We start from the raw sequence: 4,663 nt of genomic DNA on the forward strand, positions 1-4,663 counted from the left end.
AAATTGGGTCGTTGAACATGGCATTCGTTGGGTATTGTCCCCTATTTGTTTCCTCAGTTCGTAAAATATTCCTAGTAGCTTTGCTTGGAAGTCTGTGGAATCATGAAGAGCTTATTAAGAGTTGGTGTGGAAGAGAGCGTAGTGGGATTACTTGCTAGAAATACTAGAAAAAATGAAGAAAGTAAAATTTACTAATATAGATATGTCTTTTTAAAGAAAAATAATAAAATTGAAATGAAAAGAAAAAGAAAAAGAGAGATAAATATAAAAAGATAGGAGGATTCAATGATCCTCATCAGTGGGGCCCTCAGGTGGTGGCGCTGGAGTGGCGATGTTAAAGTGCTGGCACAGCTGCTGCATCGTGGCCTGTATGTTGTCCATCTATCTATCACGTCGCCGATCTCACTCGTGAATCATCTCGAACTATGTAGTGCAATACTGCTCAAAGTGAGTGAGTCAGTTGGAAAGGTGTGCCAATGAAGCAGTTGCATGAATTGGTCGTTCCCTGGGTGGCGTGGTAGGAGGCTCCTCGTGCTGTGGGGGGACATCATCAGGAATGTCCTCAAGATCCTCCTTGTCAATGGCATGTGTGAGATGGTACTGAGGAGGATCGGTCCCACGTCGGCGCTCAATCATCCTCATGTGTAACATAGTCGTGATACCCTCTAGGGACATCTGACCTATCAGTGTAAGCACTGATGATTAGGCCACGGTGTTGAGGAGGCCAAAATTTCTGGCAAGGCGCGTCACATAGGGGCCGATAGGGATTACTCCCTTCCGATGCCGCTCGGTCTGATGGCAAATGGCGAAAGCAATGAAGTATAGCATGGTCGTGTCTCTTCCCTTGTTGGCCACGGCTTTAGGCACACCCATGTTCCTGGCCGTGTGTGTTGAAAATTTTGCAATTCAAAGATAAAGTTAATGATTTAACTTGTTAGAATTTAAAAATAAAGAAATCAAAATATGTTAGTGCTTGGGTTGCCTCCTGAGAAGCACTTATTTTTAGTCTAAGCTTGACTTACCGCTCTAGTGAATGGTCAGGGTGGTTCAAGGAGTTTATACTCCTCATTCTTGCTATTAACCTCATCAAAATAGGGTTTTAATCGGGTGTTGTTTACCTTAAAAGTGCCAAACTTTGGGTGATCACCTCCACCGAACCGAATGGAAAAATACTGAGTACCGTAAGAGGGATTTCCACATTCGATGTGGTAGTGACAATGTGGGGATCTGTGGCATCTTTATTGCCAACCTTAAGTTGATTAGGAGAGGTATCGGGCTTGTTTTGGCATAGTTTCGGTTTATCATGTGTTCTCAGTTTGTGTGCTCGCCATTCGTCCAGCTCCTCTATCCGTAGCCTTTGTCCTTCATGAACGTGTCCTCTATCATTTCCAGAACATGGCTCGTGAACCTCTTTGAAGCTCACTTTCTGCAAAGTCATATTGTCAGTTTTAGTAGATTGGTGTGGACTATTACCTTCAATGTTCGATGTAATGTCAGAATTATGAGCTTGAAAGGTGATCGTTTCGTCTCCCACACGAAGTGTAAGTTCACCTATGCGTACATCAATCATTTTTAAAAGTTGTTAAAAAGGGCCTCCCTAAAATCAAAGGGGTGTTATTATCCTCCTCTATGTCTAGAACATCAAAATCAATGGGGAATATGAACTTATCTAATTTCACGAGTACATCTTCAATAATACCCCTAGGAAATCTTATAGTTTTATCTGCCAATTGAATGCTCATCCTAGTTTGTTTAGATTTCCTAAGAGCAAGTTGTTTAAACATTTTGTAAGGCGTGACGTTAATACTAGCCCATAAATCAGCTAATGCATGACTTATATCTAAACTACCAATTAAATAAGGGATTGCAAAAGTCCCTGGATCTTTCAATTTGTGGGGTAGTTTATTCTGTAGAATAGTTGAGCAGACTGCGTTTAGCTCCACATGCGACGCTTCGTCCAACTTCCACTTATTTACTAAAAGCTCTTTTAAAAATTTCATTGCATTTTGCATCTACAACAAAGCTTCAATAAACGGTAAATTAATATGTAATTTTTTCAAAAGTTTGAGGAATTTACCGAATTATTCGTCTGAGTAGTCTTTCCTTGTCGCGTTAGGGTACGGCACACGAGGTTCATATTTGACAGTCACTGGTTTGTTTGTATTTTTATCTACCTCATCACTCCTTTTGCTTACCACTATTTCTTACCTTGGTTCTGTTTCAGGCGCCACGACTCCTTTGTTATTCTGGATATTAATTGCGTTGAGCTGTTTCTGTGGGTTGGGTTCAGTGTTACTTGGTAAGCTGCCTTGTGGTCGTTTAGAGATTAGTTTGGATAGTTGGCCTATTTGAGTTTTGAGCCCTTGGATCGATGCTTGTTGATTCTTAAGTGCTGTCTCGATATTTTGGAAACGGGTTTCTGACAATGATATGAATTTTGAAAGCATCTCCTCCAGGTTCGGTTTCTTCTCTTGTTGATTAGGTGGCTGATGAAAACCTTGAGGATTATGTGGCTTTTGATTTCCTTGACCACCCCAGGAGAAATTTGGGTGGTTCCTCCAACCTGCATTATAAGTATTACTGTGTGGGTTATTTTGATATCTGAAGTTATTGTTACCTATATAGTTGACTTGTTCCTCTTCAGTTGTGGGATTGAAGGATTGATAATCGGTATGCACACCTCCTCCACTTGAGTCACACCTCATTACTGGATGTACCTGCGTAGAACTAAGAAAACCATCAATCTTTTTATTGAAAAGTTCTACCTGATTTGACAGCATAGTAACTGAGTCGACGTTAAAAACGCCGGCTATTTTCGTTGGCTTAGTCCTCATGACTTGCCACTGATAGTTATTCAGTGACATCTTCTCTATAGACACATAGCCATATTTTGGTGTTTTATTGTTAATGGTTCCGCCAGCAGCTGCGTCAACCATTTGCCGAGTCGAGGGATTCAAACCATTGTGAAATGTTTGCACTTGCAGCCAAAGCGGTAACCCATGGTAAGGGCACCTTCTTAGTAAGTCCTTGTATCTTTCCCATGCATCGTAAAGTGTTTCTAAATCCATCTGTACAAAAGAAGATATATCATTACATAATTTATCTGTTTTAACCGGTGGAAAATATTTTACTAAAAATTTCTCGGTCATTTGTTCCCAAGTAGTAATTGACCCTCGTGGTAACTAGTTCAATCACTGTTTAGCTTTGTTCCTCAATGAAAAAGGGAATAACCGAAGACGAATGGCATCATCAGAGACGCTATTGATTTTGAATGTATCGCAAAATTCCAGGAAATTTGCTAAGTGAGCATTGGGATTTTCATCCTGCAAACCATCAAACTGAACAAACTGTTGTATCATTTGAATAGTGTTAGGTTTTAATTCAAAAGTATTTGCAGCTACAGCAGGTCTAACTATGCTAGATTCAGTTCCTGTTAGAGAAGGTTTAGCATAATTATACATAGTACGTAGAGCAGGATTTTGATTAGCTGCAATTGCAGGAGGTAGCTGATTGTCTTGGTTTTCAGCCATCTCTTCGGTTGGGGGTTGAGTATCGTCTTTGTGTTCGTTCTCCTGTATCTTAAGCTGTGCCTTATTTCTCTTTGATTTCTATAAACTGTACGATCGATTTCTTCGTCAAAAAGTATGGTCCCGACGGGTTCCTTCTAGTCATAAACTATAAAAACCTGCTAAGTGAAAGAAAAAGTAAATTAATAAATAATAATAATAAGAAAATTAAATTAAATTAAATTTCAAGAAAAATAAATGGCTAAAGTAATAAAAAATTAGCATTCCTAATATCTTAGTTCTCTGGCAACGGCGCCAAAAACTTGATCGCGTGATTCGTAACAAGTAATAAATATTTATAATGAAGATCAAACCTAGACTAACTATTATCACGACGAAAAGGCAAGCACACCTATCGAACAATAGTATAGTAATGGCAAGACCTGGATATCGTACCCAAGGGAACCAAAAGTACTAGTAATCACTATCTTTTTATTATCTAACCTAGAAATAAAGAGGGGTTGTTTATTAAACTAATTAACTAATTAAACTAAAGTAAAGAGAAAAGTTGGAAAAAGACTTAAAGAAAATTAATTTGATAAAGACGACACCCAATGAGGAATCCACCTAGATTTCACTTGTTATCTGACTCCCTAACCTATGTTATTATCCCTTTCGAGACTAATAACGTCTAACCCTCAGTTGAATTAATTGAAATTTCTTTCTTAATTAAAACCCCTAGGGAAGTAGTAAATCAATCTATGGACTCCCATATTAGGTTTTACCCTAATACAGCAAAATCTCGTAACCCTATTTCTAGGCGTTCGATCAACTCTGCTTAATTATGCCAAATCTACTCTTAGATAGGGACTTTTGCTCCTTTGCATAAGCACATCAGATCATTAATTAATTCCCGGAATATTAACTCAAGCATTAAGACACATAACTAAGAACAATTCAAGTATTTATCATACAATTCAGATAATAATAACAAGATCCATCATAGGTTTCAACCCCCTTAGGTATCTAAGGGGTTTAGTTCATAATAAGATAAGAGTACATCTCAAAAGTATGAAAGTAACAAAACATAAAGAAAACTCTAAAACCCTTGAAGGAATTCTGGGAGAGATCTTCAGTCTTAGAGTAGCTCCGACTTT

The 4,663-nt window shown here is 38.5% G+C and overlaps 1 non-coding gene across 1 annotated transcript; it reads left to right on the top strand.

Moving 5' to 3' along the window:
* Window positions 1–2,994: 2,994 nt before the first annotated feature.
* LOC121230048 (small nucleolar RNA R71) lies at window positions 2,995–3,101 on the top strand. The gene has a single exon (XR_005928000.1). It is a non-coding gene; the product is annotated as a small nucleolar RNA R71 (small nucleolar RNA).
* Window positions 3,102–4,663: the final 1,562 nt, after the last annotated feature.

This window comes from Gossypium hirsutum, chromosome A05 (assembly GCF_007990345.1).
Source record: "Gossypium hirsutum isolate 1008001.06 chromosome A05, Gossypium_hirsutum_v2.1, whole genome shotgun sequence".
Classification (NCBI taxonomy): Eukaryota; Viridiplantae; Streptophyta; class Magnoliopsida; order Malvales; family Malvaceae; genus Gossypium; species Gossypium hirsutum.